Below are 19,404 nucleotides of genomic sequence, written 5' to 3'. Positions count from 1 at the left end.
TCTTAAAACCTTAGTACATGGGTATCTAGCCAGTTGGTCTTTCCTGTCGAAAATACTCTGTCTTCTCTTTGGATTCCAAAAGAACAGGCTCTTGTCTCTTCCTTGTGACTTAAGCAGCTGATTAGCCGCATGACTTCTCATCCATGGATTAATAGAGTCTCCTATTAGTGTGTTTCTCTTCAGACTTGGGAGAGTTTGCTCAGATTTGAGTCTAAGAACTGGAAGGTGAGTTGTGAGTACTTGTGAAGATACTGTCCGAGCTAAAGCTTAGTCCTCCCAACCCTGTTGTATTCTAATTTCTTTTTACTTTTTTAACTCTGCTATCTAAACTGATATATTTGAGTAATAAGTATGGTAGTCGTAAATAATGTTTGAATTTAGAGAGGAGAGTAATGATGAGCACCTTTTCATTCATTGAGATGTTTTGAGTATCTACCATGTATTAGGCATGACTGGTTATTGACTCAGGGAGATAAGTGTGGTTATTGTCCTAAAGGAATTTTAAAAATGATGTGTGATCACAGCTAGGAATTCTGTTGTGGAATGGCTTGGTGGTAGAACCTGAGGCTTTTGGAAAGAGGAGTTCTCATCTCCGCAAGTGAGTCCATAGAAGGCAGTCTGGTGTTCTGGCCAACTTAAAGGCTTTGTTAATTGTAACATTACTTGTATGGTTTGCTCTTGAGAGTATGGAAGATACTGTTACAGTTTCAAATTGATCATGTCTTTGGAAGAGAAACCTTCAACACTAAACTTGTTTTTCCTTTTGCTCTAGTGGCATTTTGTTGTTCACTTGAGGGAGTTCATGTCGTTGCCATTTGACACTGCAAATGTTTGCTGTTGCAGTGCTCTTTGAGCAAAGGCACATTTGACATGCTGGATTTTTTTTTTCTTTAGCTGATGAAGAAAGTTTAATATAATGCCCACCAGTTATAGTGCCAGTATTTCACTAAATAAAGCCCTATGCCACCCCATCTCCTGCAACTACTCTGGCTCCCCTTCTTTAAAAGGAGATGTGAGTTTTGTGTTTGTGGTAGAAGTTCATGAGTAAACAAACAGAAGGATGGAATGTAGGAGAAAGCACTCTAAAAATAGTTTTGTTAGTATCTCTCTCCAGGTAATTGTCAGCAATCACTTGGGCATTTGCTTGTTTTGTTATGTTTTGTTTGTGCTAACCAGGCCTAAGCCCTCAAATCCCATAATCAAAGAGCATTGCTTTATAATAAAGTATGGCTTTGAATCTGATTTCCGACCCCACCACCAAGTGAAGCAAAAACGTTTTGGTTATTTGATTAGCTTCTAATAAATCTCCAAAGAGAATTGTGTTAATATCATTTCTGCCCTTATATTTGGTATTAGTCTTTCTGTGCAAAGGCATAGCAAACCTAGACCACACTCTCGTGTTGGTCTTTTTATGCACTGTTCCTTTCTGAAATTTGACATGAATATTTGCTGTTATTCCTATGACAAAATTGTTTAACTCCGCATCTGTACAATTCAACAAATAAGGCTGAGGATTTGACTAGATATTGGACTGGAAGTTCTAGGCAAGGTTTTCCGGGGGAGTTAAGGAGGAGGAGTCCTCCCAAGTAAGGCTAAACGGTGGTTCCCCTTGGTACTGATGTCATCCTCCGAAGGAGACTGAAGCTCTAGAAAGGAGCACCCCCCCCCCCCAGCCGCCTTGCGGCTGCTGGCTTTCTGCTGACTCTTATCTCCCATGTAAGGTTGCCGTTGTATTCTCAGTGCTCTGTTCCTGTGTCACCAGACATGTACTGTGAATGCCGTCTAATAGATCTCTGTGCTTCTGTATCTGCGGTTTGCTGCAGTCACGTTTGCAACGTGTTGATCTCTCCAGTTATTTGTTCTCACATCTTCTACTTTCTGCCTTTTCCTAAACACAGAAAAAGAGTTTGCATTAATGTTTTAAAACTTCTTAATGGTGATTGTGGTCAGTGTGATTTGTGAATCAAAGGTAAAAGTGATGTGTGGTGGGTGAAATCAGAACAGGCTTTTTAGCAGTGCCTCTGACTAGTTTCAGTTTTAGTACTCAGGCTATGATTTCAAAAACAAATTTAAGAATAGCTACTTGCAAAATGTCTCTGTGGGGGAGGAAGAAAGCTTGGGAGTTGGTTCCAGTGGTGACATACAGTGTTGGCCTTGTTCATTTGCCTCAGGATGCAGTACTTAATGCAGGGGACCTCAAGGCTCTCCTGAGCTGTCTGTTTTGGTGATGTCATCACTGCTGGGGTGATCAGTCTGACTGATTTTGTTGTCCGTTTCCTGGTTGCCTCAGACTGCTTGTTGTTGGGGTAGAGCAAATCTGAGGAAGCATATTAAGGGAGTCCTGGGGACCTGGGCAGTGTTAGGAATTCTATAACCTTACTTGGCTCTCAAATGAGCTTGCTTGTGTGACTGCTGCCAGACAACGGTGAAGGAGAGTCTCTGTTCTCCCTGACGCTTCAAGTAAAGATGGCTTGTGCTTGCTACTGGCTTTCCTCAAGTTACCCAGCTCAGTTCAGTAATCCTTTAAAAATTACAAGGTGAGCTAAATGGTTACATCGTTGGTTTCTAATTTTTGTATGCCATTTTAATTAAAAGTTTATTTGCATTTGATGAACTTTTAATTCGAGTAATTTGAAAATGCGTGATAAAGCCAATACGAATTAACCTTTTAAAAACCCAATTGTAATAGCACAGACTTTATAATAAAGTAGTGCCTCTTGATATGGTATTTAGTCAGTCTATCAGCAGTGCTCTATGTACTTACGGATCTGAGGACCCCGGAAATAACTCTGGGTCATCTGGACAGCCCATAGGTTCACAGCCACTCTTAAGTCCCGTGACCTCTGCCATTCAGTTGACCGTTGTTAAAAAAGTATTAACATTTTGTAGAAACCTTCTTACGTGATATTTGTCTTTAAATGCTTTTTAGTGTTTGTGTAGTGCTTGCCATTTACATAGGATTTCATTTGGTCCTCACAACATCTCTGTATGCTGAGAGGGTAGCCTTTTCTGTTTTTCTGTATGAGATAGTTCTGGGTCCTCAGGTGGTCCAGCTACTAGAATGTTAATCTATGTGTGCTGAAACACATAGCTATTTCTGATGTACCACCCTGCCTTTTTGATTATACAGGATGCCTTAAAGACCTCAGCATTTGACTCCTTGTTTAAAAAAAGGTATTTTTCTTCTACTACCATTTATTTATTTATTTTAAAGTTTTGTTTTTTGTTTTGGTTATCTCTACACCCACCATGGGGCTCAAACTCACAACTCCAAGATCAGGAGTCGCTCTTCCAACTCAGCCAGTCAGGTGATACCACACCACACCCCCCCACCCCCACCCCCCCGCTCACTACCGTTCATTTAAAATGACATTTCTTGGGGCACCTGGGTCACTCAATCAGTTATTCAGCCAACTCTTGATTTCCAGCTCGGGTCATGATCTTGGGGTCTTGGGATAGAGCCCCGTGTCGGGCTCTGCCCTTAGCAGGGAGTCTCCTCTAGGATTCTCCCCCTCTCCCCTCCTGCTTGTGCCCACATGCACACACTTGCTCTATCTCAAGTAAATAAATCTTTAATAAAATAAAAATGATTCTTCTCTTTTACTGGTTATTAAACAAGTCTGTTCTTTTTAAGAAAAAAAGAAGAAAAAAACCTAGGGAAATACAGAAGTAAAAAGAAAAAAAAATCTATTTACTACCCAAAGGAAGACTGCAGTGTTAACTGGTTATGTTCTTCCTATGAATACATACTTTAGTATCTTTCATTTATGAAATTGAATAAAATATGGTGTGGGAATTTAACTGGGGCGGGGGGGACTGAACACTCTTGGATCTTTGACCTTTGGGATCTCTCCTGAAAAACACTCAGTGATGGGAAGCTGGGGATCATGAGGCTGTGTTTTTCAGATGTTTAATGACAACAGTTGAAGAACTTGATGCATTCAGTTTGAGAATAAAGTTATTTCTCATGGTGGTCCTGGATGAGTAAAGTGTTGCCTTTATTTTTAAGTAATTTTTCATTTCTATGTTAGTAAACTTTGAAGTAGAACATACTTACAAGAAAAGCACACAAATAAGTGAACTTGGAGAATTTTTATAAACTTCGAAGCCCCCTTGTGCCTCCTTCAAGTCATTATCCTCCCTTCCTCTCAGGATAATGAGTCTGCTTATTTTTTAACACTATAGTGTGATTTTGTTGGATTTGGACTTCGTATATGGAGTTATACTCTGTGTACTCTTCTGTGTCTGGTTTCTCTGATCCACTGTTGTTCGTGAGATTTGGTATTGAGTGCAGTTGTAAACTCCATTTTCATTGCTTAGGAGTATTCCATTATGTGATGTATCATAATGTATTTATTAATTTATTGATGTTTATTTGGGTAGCTTGTACTTTATGGCTGTTACAAATAATGCTGGTTGAATGTTCTTGTGTCTGCCTTCTGATTAATCTTTGTACACATTTCTATTATGTTAATATTGAGAAGTGGAAAGGCTGAGTTTTATTTGAGTATGTATCTGTATTCTTTTGCTAGGGCTGCTGTAACAAATACCACAGACTGAGTGGCTTAGCCGAAAGAAGTTTATTTTCCCGTAGTTCTAGAAGCTGGAAGCTCAAGATCAAGGTGTTGGTAGGGTTGATTTGTTTAGAGACTTCTTTTCTTCGTTTGTAGATGGCTGCCTTCCTGTGTCCTGACATGGTCTTTCTTCTGTACCTGTGTCTAATCTCTTCTTATAAGGACATCAGTCATATTGATTAGAGCTTACCCTCATGACCTAATTTAACCTCAGTTACATCTTCAAAGACCCTGTCTCCAAAGATCATCACATTTTGAGGTGTTGGGGGTTAGGACTTCAGGATATGGATTTGGTGGGGATACGCTTCAGCCCATACCAGTATCTGTTACACTTTGGTAGATACTGTCAGTTATCCAATTGTTGTACCAACTTATACTCCCAGCAGCAGTATTGGAGAGTTCCAAGTATTCCACATCTTTGCTAACACTTGTCTTTTTCATTTTTTGCCCCTCTGGTAGGAACCTGTTTTTTTATGGCCCCATTCAGTACCAGTGTAGGCAGTCCTTGAGGGAGTAGAGAAGTTGTTTCTGGAGTTTGAGACAACCTCTTAGAAATGTTTTGTAAATCCTTTAGGGTTAGAAAAGCAGAATGGTTTCATCTAGTGAGTGGTTAGTCCTCCGTAGTTGCCCTTGAGGATTAGCTTTTGCATTTATAATCTGGATCCATTCCTGGTGGTGGAATTGGCCCAAAAGTATCATCTGTGGGATATAAATCTAGTCATAATAAACAGTGCTTTCATTCAACCTCTTTGATCTGACGCTTGAGTTCTTAAAACTTTGGATTCCTTCATACATGTGTTAGAAATAGGCCTGTTTGCATGTTCTGACTGACCATCTAGATATTGGTGTTTGACCAACGGCTTTCTGGCTGAGTGATCTTGAGCTTTTTTGTACATCTGCTGTAGACCCTAGTTTGGTTAGAATAATATTATATGATTTTACCCCTCCCCCACTCTAAACTCCTGGAGGGCAGGGATGAATCATTCTAGGATGGATCTTGAAATATTACTCAGTAAACTTAATATTTTTTTCCAGTTCTAACTTTGTACAGTAAGTTACTATTTGTAGCATGTAAGTTATGCTTCTGGGCCAGTGATTAATATGTAGAACTTTCCTGAATGCTAAACTGTGTTCTATGTTCATTTGACAGATTTTTATTGTCTAGTATAAGAAAACACTGCTGGCAGCTGTGGGGAGTATAAAATAAAGATCACTGGAGGTTTACGAATAATTGTAAAAACAAGGCAGATGAGAGTCATAAAAATAGCTTAAAGAAAATGCTGGAGGTGTTCAAATGGTGGGTTAGGTCTGTGTGGAGTGGAGTTGTGTGGAGGGGAAACTTAGGAAACCCATTATAATTGGAGGGAATGGCATAAGCAAATGAATGGAGGTAGGGAAATGTTAAAGTAGTTGGAGTAGCTGCAGTATCTCCAAATTGGGAATGGCTATATATGTATTGGGGCCAGATGGCGTGGGGGAGGGGAGGCACCCCGGTGCCTTCTTGAAGGGTGTATGTTAAACGAAGTGATACTTCACTAGATAATGCTAGGATAGGGCATAATCCTCTCACTTGAACCTCACGACCCTATTGAGTAAGACAGGTGGTACCCCAGTTATGAATAAGGAATGACTTTGATGTTATAATTCACCTAGAGAAATACATATTGAGAGATTAGTGGGGCTAGGACTCAAATACAAATGTGTTTAAGCCTTCCTCAGAAGTATCTTTAACACAGATTAAAAGGAGTTGGCCTGGGAGGGATGGGATGGAGAAAGAACAGTTTGGTTTTCCTCTTTAGCCAGCCAACCCGTTGTGGGCTCCTCTTACCAATTTATGGACAATCTGTTTTACTGGGTAAATGCTTGAGATAATATAGGGTTGCTAGCAAAAGCTTTGAGCTATTGAGAACAGTTCTGTGTAACTGTTATACTAGCTATCTGCTTTCCAGTCTGTTTTACCAAAAAAGAAAAAAAAAAAAAAAAGCACCATTATCCAGGTCCCTGGCTAGACTCAGCTGTTGGTTTGGGACCTGCCTTTAGAAAGCTTGAGAGCAGCGGTGCGCATCCTAGTCAAGAATCTATTGGGCTGGACTGTGAAGTCCTCAACAGGAATTGCTTTCTCAGGAACTTGCTTCTTTATAAAAGTTGCTTTAGTTTTTTTCCCCCCTCCCCACATGACTGATACGTGGAACAAAGTGTATGTGTGTGTGTGTGTGTGTGTGTGTGTGTACACAGTCAGTCTCTTACAGAGATCAGCTGTAACCTAGTTTAAACTTCACTTCGGAGTTCAATCCAAGCAGCATATGAATTGTGACCATCTCTTTGCAGATGAGGAAATGGCCCAAAAGGACATGCTCAGTATCATGGAGGCCAGTAGTGGGATCGGAACTGGTGCTCCATATTGCAAGTTGTCAGATGCTTCTTTAACCCTAATAGTGGTGAGAAAAATAACATCTTATCTGGAAGAAGAGCCTACGTAAATTTTATTGTTCAGTTTTATTTAAGAGTTGTTTTTTTGTTTTTTTTTTTTTTTTAAAGAAGGATGCTTTGGGGCATCTGAGTGACTCAGTTGGTTAAGTGTCCACCATCCAGGGCGCCTGGGTGGCTCAGTCATTAAGCGTCTGCCTTCGGCTCAGGGCATGATCCCAGAGTCCTGGGATCGAGCCCCGCAGCAAGTTTCTTGCTCCGCTGGGAGCCTGCTTCTTCGTCTCCCACTCCCCTGCTTGTGTTCCCTCTCTTGCTGGCTGTCTCTCTCTCTGTCAAACAAATAAATAAAATCTTTAAAAAAAAAAAAAAAGGAAGAAGAAGCGTCCACCGTCGGCTCAGGTCATGATCCTGGGTCCTGGGATTGAGCCCCATGTCAAGCTCCCTGCTTAGTGGGGAGCCTGCTTCCCTTTCCCACCCCTGCCCGCCCTTGTGCCCTGTCTTGATCTCTCTGTCTCTCTCTCAAATAATTAAAATCTTAAAAATAAATAAAAGAAAGATGCCATGATTATTCTGCTTCTTTTGAAATGTAAGTTTGTAGGTAGTCAGTTTTCCAGCAGTATGAGACTGAATAGGCTAGGTTACTCTGCAGAAACAAGTAACCTCAAAATGGTTGAAGGCAACGTAGGTTTATTTTCTGCTCGTGCAGCACGTGCACCATGAGTTTTCCAGGAGCTCTGCATCACTACTTCACTTGATGGACACGATATGGAATATTGCTGGGTGTCTTGGCAAAGTGAAAAAGAACTACTGGAGGGTCTTAACTTCTGTCATTCAGTGTTCCAGCCCAGGATGACACGTCACTTAGGCTTACAGCTCACTGGCCAGAATGAGTCACACCATACAGGAAACCAAAGAGTGTGATTCTACCATGAACCTGGACAGCACAGAGTTGGAAATATTTGGGAAATAGTACAAGTTTTACGGTGGCTTGCTGTAGTAATAGCTGTTGGGGAACCAGTGGCTCATTTGTAGATTGTTGTTCCCATCAACTGACAGTTAAATGCAGGAAAGGATGCCAAGTTGCCTCACTCACAGATCACCTTTCTAACTTGAGATATCTATTTCTTTTAAATGATGTGTGATAATCTCGATTTAAGTGCCTCAAAATACCCTTTGCAGAAGTAGGTGTGAAAGAAACAGTTGAGTCTGAGCGTTCCCTTGCCTTCCGTGTTTTCAGTGTTGGATACCTATAGACTTAACTAGATGTCTTTTAACTGATGTCTCACCCCCCCCCCACCCCCAGTCTTCCTTGTAAAGTGCGATCAGATAGTCTTAAAACTACTCCTTAGGTCCTATTCCTTCCCTGCCCGCAGAACCCTTGGGTTTCCATTGCCCTTCGTTATGTCCCTCCACACACCGCCTCCGGCTTATCTTCCTGGTTTTGTCCTTTCTCTGATGCACACCCTGTATTGTTTTACTTACCGTAAGTTATTTTACTTGCCCGTTCCATACCACACTTTGTTCCCTGTTTCCTTCAGCTTAGTTCCTGCCACTTCCCTTCATTTCTGTGCTCTGTCTTTTGGTGTCCTGCCTGGCTCAGGTACCACCAGCTCCATTTTTAAAGCTTTATGTGGCCATTTCAGCCCATACTATTCTCAGCTTTCACTGAATGCCTGTGACTTGTATTTCATATATGTGTCTTGCACACATTTTATGTGTGTCTTGCCTACCCTAGGAGAGGGGCTTCAGGGTAGGCACTAAACTAATTCATCAGTTTTCCCCCAAAAGCTAATCGTTTGAAAGAAAGAACTAAAAATATATTCTCCAAGTGGCTTTTGAGATATATATATATGTATATATATATATGGCCATATAGGTACATGGATATATCTATAGATATATGCATGCATGCTCATCTGTTGTGTTCTCTGGGTGAAAAAAAGAAATACCTGTGAATTCTTCACATTGCTTGAAATCAGTAGGCCAGAGCAGTAGGATTTTGGAGAATTCCTTAAGCAGGGCCGCAGTATGGCTCTGAAGTAAGTTACTAAGCTTCCGTTTCCACTTCTGAAAGATGAGCATAGCGGATTGGCTGTCCTCAAGATCCTTTCATATTTTGGCTTTCTTTGGCTCTTGATCATTCTTCAGTGGCTTTTGTAAAGTCCCAACTGGCAAGAGGACACAATCAGAAACTTTGAGGACCCTTTAAGCCATTTCAAAAGTTATCACCCACATGGAGCCCTGCTCATTCACTTCATGAGGGGCAAGAGTAACCTCAGTATAGGTGGTTCTATTTTTCTTCTTGAGAAATTTTTTAAAATGTATTTGTCAGAGGGGTGCCTGGGTAGCACAGTCATTAGGCATCTGCCTTTGGCTCAGGGCGTGATCCCGGCGTTCTGGGATCGAGCCCCACATCAGGCTCCTCTGCTGTGAGCCTGCTTCTCCCTCTCCCACTCCCCCTGCTTGTGTTCCCTTTCTCACTAGCTGTCTCTCTCTGTCAAATAAATAAATAAAATCTTTAAAAAATTTTTTTATTTGTCAGAGAGTGTGAGCACAAGCACAAGTAGGGCTCCTCACTGAGCAAGGAGCCCAGTGCGGAACTCGATCCGAGGACTCTGGGATCACAACCTGAGCCGGACGCAGACGCTTAACTGGCTGAGCCACCCAGGCGTCCCTAGGTGGTTAGATTTTTTTTCCTAAAATGGACTTGATTCTAAATTACAGAAGCAAGTGAATAGTTCTCTATTACCCTTCTGGATAATTTGGTGGCTATACTTCCAAAGTTACATGTTTATATTTAAAAGGGATCATACAGTACACTCTTCCATAACTTGGCTTTTTAAAGATTTTACTGTATGTACTACACACCTTTCCTTGTCAGTACACACTTGTTTTGTTTTGTTTTGTTTTGTTTTGAAGTGTGGGGTGGGGTGCAGAGGGAGAGAGAATCCCAAGCGGACTCTGCAGTGAGCACAGAGCCCGACACAGGGCTGGATCTCATGACCCTAAGATCACAACCTGGGCCAAAAGCAAAAGTCAGACACTTAACCAACTGTGCCACCCAGGAGCCCCCCGGACATTACTGTTTTTAATGGCTGTGTGATACTGCATTTACCAAGTTTAACCATCTTCTAAATGAATGTTTCAGTTACTTCCAACTTTTCTCTTTAAGAAAATTATTTAAGGGGCTCTTGGCTGGCTCAGTCAGTGGAGCATGTGACTCTTGATCTTGGGGTTGTGAGTTAGAACCCCACACTGGGTCTAGAGATTACTTAAAATAATATCTTTTTTTTTAAGCCACTTATTTGATCATTTCCTTAAGGTATAGTTGTTATTTATACTTAAAATTTGGTATTCATTACCATACTGCCTCCAAGAGGAGCTTGTAGCTTGAGAATTCTATTTATATAGTTGCCAATTGTCAATTTTCTTAAAGGTTGACAGTTTAACTAGTGGGAAAAATTTAAATGATACCTCATTCCCATTTTATTGATGAATAGATTAAGCTTTTAAAAAATATTAGCCGTTTATTTTTCTTCTGTGAATTGACTATTTTCTCTAAAGCCCAAATGAGGTGGGTTTTTGTTTGTTTGAACCTAAACTTCGTATATAGCAAGAATATTGACCCTTTTTCGTGTTGTAAACATTCCAGGCTTGTTTATCATGGCTTGGTTTGGTTAATGGTGTGTTTTTGTAGTAAAGAAACTTCCCTGTAGTCAACATTGTTGATTTGTTTTGGTTTTGGGGTTTCATGTTAATGTACTAGGCTTTCCCCATCCTAAGGGCAATAAAAACAATGTTTTTCCCTAGTACCTAGCACACTGGAATTCTTATGTGTGATGCAATATGACATCAGAATCTTTCCAAAGGTATGGCTGTGCCAGTATTTCGTTATATTGTCGTCCTTTTCTCACTGACTAGAAATCTTTTCATCACACACTAATTACCCACCTACATGTATCTTTTTTTAAATATTCTGATCCATTCTTTGTCTCTGGGACAGTACCACTGCCTTACTTGCTTCTGCTTCATAATACATTTTGATAAGCTCAGCAGTTTTCCATCTTTTCATAGAACTTTGTCAGAGTTAGGCTCAAAATATGTTTGCTTCTCATTACATTGGTTTTCTTTCTACCCCTTTGCCTGGTCCCTTAATCAGTTTGTCTGGCGGTTTCATCCACCAAGAAATTTAGAAGAAGCTATTTCTGAGGTGCCCTAGCAGAAGGAGGCAGCTAAAATCTCTCCCCTTTGTATCTGGGACAAATACTGTATAATTGTTTATATAGTCAGTAGGTTTATTGAGCACCACCACATGCCAAGCCTTGTGCAATGTGGTAGGTCTACACACAGTAGAAAACCTGGTTTCTGACCCCCCAGGAGCCTTGGGTTTGGTGGAGCAGTGGTACATATCTTTCATTCCTTGTAGCCCAACCGCCTTAGGTGATGAGTTGAAAATAGACTTTGTAAAGCAAGTATTAGGTTTTAAATTATGTTCATGAAGAAGTTTTTATGCATTTCATGTTTTGCCTTCTGTGATCATTGCTTGCCTTATGTGATCACATAACAGTTCATAATCTGTGCTCTAGATGGATTTTTTACCAACTTTTCTTGTTTAACTTTGACAAATTAGATTTCTTTGTCATTTTCTAGTAGAGGTTGTAATAGCAGATTCCCTATGAGTGTCCCAGACTTGGCATAAATTAAATTTTTTTCCTTTTTTTAATTAATTGTAACAAATAGGAGGGAGTTAGTCAGTTTTTACAGATCAAGAGTAGACCATTGGGCCAGTCTTTATTTTCAGGGCTGTTGAAAGAATGTTAGCAGTCTGAATTGGGAGAAACGATTGTGTTTTAGAAGGGGAAAAAAGTACGCTTGGTCAGCCGGTTCTTCCTTTTTTCCCCTTATTGCCTTCTCAAGTTGTAGCTGATCGTTTCTGCATGACAACAACATGAAATCCTGTCTACATGTGACTGGCTACCTGCCCCTGCCAAATGGCAGTCTTCTGTGCCTTGCAGTTCTGTGTGCCCGTAAAGTCATCTGGAGATAAAAAGCATCCGTGATCTACCTGGGGGAGAGAAAGGTGTGCTGTTTCTGTGAAGGGTGGAACCTTAGGACCAAATCTCTGTAAGCCCACTGGAGAGGTGAGATAGTAGCAAGATGCCCCTTGTGAGTTTGGGAAGGAGGGTAGGAGGGGAATGAGGAGGAGCTCAAGTTGGTCACCCTTGTAATGTACCCCCTCCCTAGACAGATGGTGTATACAGTTAATGAATAACTTCACCTGTGGTTGTTCACAGGCCAGAATCAAACAGTGCACGTCAGAGTCTGAGAAGTGAGTTGTTTTTTCTGCTTCCCACTACTGTGGTAGAGAACAGGGGTAGAGAACAGTGGCGACAGGGGAAGTGGAAATGTAGTCATTCAGACATGCAGGCATCCAAAGGATGCTTTGTACTGGGTGCTATGCGAAGGAAATGCCAAAGGAGTAAGATAGTTCCTGTCCTGGAGGAATTTTTTTTCTGACTGTGTGACACATGAGGAGCCACCCACAAAAGGCGATGATGTCGTGTGGCAAAGATTTGATAGTAGGCTTCTGGGCAGGTGCTCTCAGGTTTTGGATGTGAAGAGGTGGTGATAAACTTCATATGTCCAGTTGTTACACACGGAAACCTTGAAAACAAATATTTTTCTACCTTAATCCCTCCTACCTTAGAGACTGTGAACCCCATAAAATTGCTTGGTTGGTTTTGACCTACAAAAATGACATTTTCGTAGGATTCAACCTAATAAACACAAATGGGAACATACCTTGTTCTGTACCCTACTTTAAAAAATTCTAACTACATTTTAGAATGTTCACTCATAATACGTGTAAGTCTGCCCACGTGCGTTCCTATGTTTGCATACGCATTGTGAAGTAGGCGCGGAGTTCTTTTCACCGCTTGGGTTCTCTTGGCTGAGAGAGATGCATCAAGGAAAGGAGAGAAGTGGACCCATGACCTTCCCAGTATGTTAATGTGGCAGAACTTGGAAGTAGGCGTCTAGATTCTTGGCAGAGATTGATTCGAGGTGATAGATGTGAGAAGATGGCAGGATGGTAGGCCCTGAAAATGAGGACGGCAGGTAGGGACTGAGTACAGTAAGAAAGGTGGCATGGTGTACACTGCTTCTCAGTGTGACAGGCTTTGTGTTTTTCGGGTATGTTACTATTCAAGAGCCCAGGTAGAAGTATCGTGATGTGGCTAAAGGCAGACAGATTTGTAGTACTCTCGTTTTCGTATTGACCACATTTCATCATGATAATCTGGCCATATTTACATATTTGAAAGGAAATGACAAAATATGAGGGGCATTATTCTGGTTGAAAGGATTTACAGCTAAAATAGCATGGGTAGGATATGTGCAAGCCTGGTCTAAGATGGTGACTCTGGCTCTAAAAGCAGGGACACCTATTTGACAGGTTTTAGACAGATAGGGGTAGGCATGGGCAAGCACAGCAGCGAGGGTGAAAGAGGAAACCGAGCTAACTGCTCCTGAAAAAGTAGGATTACCCATTAACCAAAGATTATGGGCAGTGCTGGCATGGTGTGGTACCCTGATTTGTATCCATTTCTGGTGATACTGAATAGAAGTTCCCAACTTCCCCAATTGCTCCTAACCGGTGATGATGTCATATTGATAGTGAACTCATTCCTATTCACAGCCATTGACAGGTTAATTGTTGAGGTAGTTTGGCTGTTTTTGGAGGAAGAATTTGTTTGGTGGGAATTGCTCACTGTTAGAACATTGATTTCCCAAACATTGTAAACGCCCAGCTTATCCTACTGATACAAATTTATTGCTTCAAAAAATATATGTTTTAAAGATTTTATTTATTTGAGAGAGAGCAGGGAGAGGAGCAGAGGGAGAGGGACAAGCAGACTCTGTGCTGAGCATGGAGCCCCACAGGGGCCCGAGATCATGACCTGAGCCAAAATCAAGAGTTGGATTCCCTGGGGTGCCAGTCGGTTAAGCGTCTGCCTTTGGTTCAGGTCATGATCTGAAATCAAGCCCCACACCGGGCTCCCTGCTGAGCATGGAGCCTGCTTCTCCCTCTCCCTCTGCCTGTCGCCCTCCTCTTGCTTGTGCTCTCCCTCTCTCTCTCTAATAAAGAAAGAAAATCTTTAAAAAAAAAAAAAAAAAGAGTCGGATGCCCAACTGACTGAGCTACCCAGGCACCCCCCCAAAAAGGCATGTTTTAGAGAGAGAAGATTTCTGGAGTGAGAGCTAAGTAATTTACCTATATGAAGCATTCTGTCCTTCCTTGCATATGCTTTCAGAAAGATACTTCTTTTAATACAAAGGAAGCTAAATATTTTAGCGAATATTCAAGTCCCTAATGTATTCTGAGCACAGAGTTAGAAGTATTAACTCCAGCTGTACCTTCAGAACACTGGACAGTTGTACCCAGAGTAAAGACTCTTGAAGTAAATTCTATGCCATACTCCCAGTCAACCACTTCTTAACACTACATACTACTTCTTGTATTTTGAATGGTATTTAAGCCCAGGAGCCACTAGTTTGATATTTTAAGTCCATGCTATTAGATTATCTTTGCCTTCTGCCACATATCAGTTCCTTTCCTGTGATGGTCTTCTGTGGTCACAAGAGATTTAAGAAAGAAGGAATGATTCATCCTGATCCTTTACCAAAACTAGAAAACAAATCATACTTAGGTCCAAAAAATACGCATGTACCTGGCATTTTCTACTGAGAGAATTAGCAGTGATTCAAGGGCTTGAATGAGTTTGGTCAAGGTCTGAAAATTGGACTAGTTCACTGATGTTTAAATTAAAAGACTGTGGACTGCAGTAATGTCACACAAAAAGACTGAGTGGGAAGCTTTAGAGGTCAGTCCCTCTACCAAGTCAGCCATTGACCTGGAAAGAGTATTTGGAATCAACTATCTTGGAACTCTGGAACCTGATTGGATGGAGATGTGCTTCATGAAGGGATAGACTGCTGATCTTTTGTGAGTGCTGTGCTCACAAATGGACAATTCCAGCTCTCAGCAAACAACAATCAGCAATCCCTGAGGTACAGGAGAGTGAGATTTCCAGGATACCACATTATAATACTCAGAATGTTCATTTCTCAACAAGAAAAAAATATGAAACGTATAAAGAAAGAGGAAAGTGTGGCCCATTCACAGGAAAAAAAAAAAGAATTGGACAGAAGCCATCTCAAAGGAAGCTTAGACATTGGAATTATAAGTTAAAGGCATTAAATCAGGGCACCTGGGTGGCTGAGCATCCAACTCTTGATTTTGGCTCCAGTCATTATCCTGGGGTTGTGGGCTCAAGCCCCATTTTGGGCTCTGTATTCAGCAAGGGGTCTGCTGCTCTCTCTCCCTCTCCCATTCCCCTGCTTGCCCAAGCTTTCTCTATCTCCCTAAAATAAACCTTGTTTGTTTTTTTTTTAAAAAAAAAGGCATTAAATCAACTGTGTTAAATATACTCAATGAGCTAAGGGAAATCATGGACAAAGAACTAAAGGCAATTGAGAATACAATGTCTGCACAAAATGAGACCATCAAGAAAGAAATTAAAAGAAGGTAACAAATTCTGGAACAGAAAAAGCAGCACAGTAACCGAAATGAAAGTTGTTGTTTTTTTTTTCTTTTTCTTTTTTTAAGATTTATTTATTTATTTTAGAGAGGGAGAGAGAATCTCAAGCAGATTCCCTGCTGAGCAGGGAGCCCAACACAAGGCTCAGTCTCACAACCCTGAGATCATGACCTGAGCCAAAATCAAGTCAGACACTCAACCGACTGAGCTAGCCAGATGCCCCTGAAACGAAATTTATTAGAGGGGTTTGCCAGCAAATGTGAGCAGACAGAAGAAAAGATCAGCAAGCTGAAGGTAAGACCATCAAAGTTATTCAGCCTGAGGAACAGAAAGAGAAAAATTTGAAAAGTGAACACAGCCTGAGGGACCTGCAGGACATCCTCAAGCATGCCATATGCAGTTCATAGGAGCTCCAGAAGGAGAATGTATAGAGAGGAACAAAACATTTGTGAAAATCTAATGGCCAAAAACTTCCAGAATTTAATGAATTTACACATCTAAGAAGGCTTAATGAACTCTAAGGAGGATAAACTCAAGAAATCTACACCAAGACACATTACAGTCAAGTTGTAACTTGAATTTGCAAAGCAACAACTTGAAAGCAAGAGAATCAACTTGTCATATATAAGGGTTTCTAAATAAGATTTTAACAGTTGATTTCTCATCAGAAATCATGGATTTCAGGGGTACCTGGGTGGCTCAGTCATGTAGCCTCTGCCTTCGGTTCAGCTCATGATCCTGGGGTCCTGGGATCCAGGCCTGCGTCGGGCTCCCTGCTCAGTGGGGGGTCTGCTTCTCCCTCTGACCCTCCACCCTGCTCAGGCTCTCTCTGTCTCTCAAATAAATAAAATCTTTAAAAAAAAAAAGTCATGGATGCCTGAAAGACAGTAAAGATGACATATTTTAAAGTCCTGAAAGGGGGGAAGAAAAACCTTATCAACTAAGAATTCTGTATCTGGCAGAACTGTCCTTCGAGAATGAAGGAGAAATTGAGATATTTCTAGATGAACAAAAGTTGAGGGTATTCATTACCATTACTCCTGCCCCATGGGAAATGCTAAAGAGAGTTTTTCAGTCTGAAGTGAAAAGACACTAGACACTAATTCAAAGCCGTAAGAAGAAATAATACTGGTATAGGTAACTATAAAAGTCAATATTCTCTTTTATTTTGTCCTTTTAAAAAATTATTATTTATTTATTTTTGAGAGTGCGCTCCCGCGTGCATGCGCGGCCACAAGCGGGGAGCAGCAGGCAGAGGGAGAAGCAGGCCTGACTGAGGCCTGCTGAGGAGGGAGCCGGACGTGGGCTTAATCCCAGGACCCTGGGATCATGACCTGAGCCGAAGGCAGACGCTTAACCAAGTTACCCAGTGCCTGTTTGGTCCTTTTTTAAATACATGATTTAAAAGACAGCTTCTTCCTCTGCCCCTCCCCACCACTTGTGCCTTTTCTCTCTCTCTCTCTCTCTCTCTCTCTCTCTCTCTCTCAAATGAGTAAGTAAAATATTTTTTAAATAAATGACAGAAGCATGAAAGTTTTCAGTTTGTCATAACAGGCACACAACACACACAGATGTAATCTGTGATAACAACATAAAGGAGAAAGGACAGATTGGAACAGAGTATAAACTATTGAAACTAAATTGATATTATTTAAACTAGATTATTATAAATTTAAGATGTTGATTGTAATCCCCAAGGTAACTACTAAGAAAATATAAATATACAGAAGAGGAAAGAAGAGGGAACCAAAATGATACATAAAAATTACATTAGGGGCTCCTGGGTGGCTCAGACAGTTAAGCATCCGCCTTCGGCTCAGGTCCTGAACTCAGGGTCCTGGGATCAAGCCCCATGTCTGGCTTCCGGCTTAGCAAGGAGTCTGCTTCTCCCTCTCCCTCCACCCCTCTCCCCACTTGCATGCACATGCACATGCTCTCTCTCTCTCTCAAATAAATAAAATCTTTTTTAAAAATTACATTAAAATTCAACTAAATACCCAAAAAATCAGTAAATGAAGAACTGGACAATGGGAATATAGACATGCAGAAAACACGGTACATGGCAGAAGTAAATCTTTCCTTATCAGTAATAACCAAGCCCTCTTCCCTAAGCATCTTGCACACACAGCGTGTACTTCTTACATTGCTCCCATCTGCAGCTGTTTGTGCCTAGTCTCTGGCTGATCTGTATTGTGTTGTCAGGCTCGCTGGAGCTCAGCATCTTCTTTCTCTTCATTTAAAATTCAGGGAGTGCAGCTCGACTTCCCCATGGTCTTTGATTTGATTTCTGCCTTGGCCATCCACCATGAGAGATTAAATGGGCTTCACTCTATTTTGTTTGCCTTTCTGATTCTTGCTGGGAAGCTTAAAACAGAAGTGTCTCTAAGTTGAGGAACCCAGCCATCACCGTTGGCCCTGGCTGTGACCAGAGGGAGAGGTTTGGGTGGTACCATCAGGCTGCCTGGTTTGCAGAGGATTTCCTTTTAAGGACACACATTGACGACAGTTGGTTTCCTTTGGTGCTGGGGGTGGAGGAGGAGGCCCCAGGGCCACTGCTAGGGGGCTGAGCTGGGGATGGTGGTCCTTGACTCCAGACTGGGTGGGGGACTGGCAGGCACTGTGGCCTTCTACTCTGAGTCCTCGTGCTCCTCCAGCCACTGTTTTTCTGCCTTGAAGAACCAGGTGGGAATAGCAGGCTTTTACTGCATTGTTAGGTATCTGCTGAACTTTCTAGGTTGGGGAAAGAATGCAGCTGTTAGGGCCTGCAGAAGGGGAGAAGGGAGTTACTATGAGGGGGGTGGCCCTTCACCTTGAGTTTCTTGAGCTTGGGATTACCCAGTATGATGGGTGGCCATCACATTTGTCATACCTCCATGCTGTTCATAAGCCCTGGATCTGGTCCCACCCATAGCCCATGTTCATCATCACCTTGGGCACCCTGGGGGTCCTTATTGTCATGAAGCACTCTGTGTAAGATCTGAGTTTCTTCTCCTTGCCCATTCTCATCCATGGATCCCTCATAATATTTTCTAACGTTCCTCTATCACTGGGGTTGAGGGCCATCAATTTTCTCGAGGTTTTCACATTCAAGAGATAAGAATATTGGAATGTGGTATTGCCCCCTCAGGATCTGCTTCCATAGCTCCCTGAAGTCCTCTCCCACAAAAGGCAGGGACACCAGTGACCATGGTGACAATGATTACTGTGCTTCACACATCCACTGTAGTGGATTGTTGTAATTGCCGGGGGGAGGTGGAAGGGCGGAGGGAGAGGGAAAGAGAATCTTTTTTTTTTTTTTTTTTTAAAGATTTTATTTATTTATTCGACAGAGATAGAGACAGCCAGCGAGAGAGGGAACATAAGCAGGGGGAGTGGGAGAGGAAGAAGCAGGCTCATAGCAGAGGAGCCTGATGTGGGGCTCGATCCCATAACGCCAGGATCACGCCCTGAGCCAAAGGCAGACGCTTAACCGCTGTGCCACCCAGGCGCCCCATGGGAAAGAGAATCTTAAGCAGACTCCATGCTTGGGCAATGTGGGGCTCGATCTTACAGCCCTAAGATCATGACCTGAGCTGAAATCAAGAGTTGGACACACTTAGCCAGCCGACTGAGCCACCCAGGTGACCTTGGATCATTGTACTTTTGGCACAGGAAGGATTCTGGGGTAGTATAAGGGAGGCTGTTACAGTAGGTGTTCTGCTTATGGCCAGTGGTGAACTCGTTGCTGAGGCCAAAGTCTGTAATTTTTACATTTCACCTGAGTGTCACAAAGTAGGTTCTCTGGCTTCAGGTCCCTGTGTATT

The 19,404-nt window shown here is 41.8% G+C and overlaps 1 protein-coding gene across 2 annotated transcripts in view; it reads left to right on the top strand.

Moving 5' to 3' along the window:
* RAB7A (RAB7A, member RAS oncogene family) overlaps positions 1–19,404 on the top strand; it is a 70,811-nt gene that overhangs the window by 1,578 nt on the left and 49,829 nt on the right. The gene's annotated exons all lie outside the window — the stretch shown is intronic.

The sequence above is a fragment of the Ursus arctos genome, unplaced genomic scaffold (genome assembly GCF_023065955.2).
Source record: "Ursus arctos isolate Adak ecotype North America unplaced genomic scaffold, UrsArc2.0 scaffold_14, whole genome shotgun sequence".
NCBI classification, from domain to species: Eukaryota; Metazoa; Chordata; class Mammalia; order Carnivora; family Ursidae; genus Ursus; species Ursus arctos.
The sequence above is the reverse complement of the archived record's forward strand: the minus strand, read 5'-3'. Positions and strand labels throughout refer to the sequence as shown.